This window comes from Alligator sinensis, unplaced genomic scaffold (assembly GCF_000455745.1).
Source record: "Alligator sinensis unplaced genomic scaffold, ASM45574v1 scaffold104_1, whole genome shotgun sequence".
NCBI classification, from domain to species: Eukaryota; Metazoa; Chordata; order Crocodylia; family Alligatoridae; genus Alligator; species Alligator sinensis.
The window spans coordinates 932,347-932,595 of NW_005841867.1; positions in this window are offsets into that span (position 1 = coordinate 932,347).

Consider the following 249-nt stretch of genomic DNA (forward strand, 5'->3'; position numbering starts at 1 on the left):
CGGTCCCCCCGCCAGCCACTTTTGGGAGTGGATGCGGCTGCTTCTGGGGGTGACTGCAGCAATCGGCTGGCACTTGCTCCCAGGAGCAGCTTCAGCCACTCCCAGAAGTGGCTGCAGCAAGCACAGCTATCGGCCATTGCAGGATCACCCATAGGGGACCCCCCACCAGACCTCAGGATCACCCGCAGGGGACCCCCCTCCGGTCAGTGGGACTGGCCGCAGGGGGGGCACATGCCCCCCCCCCCCCAA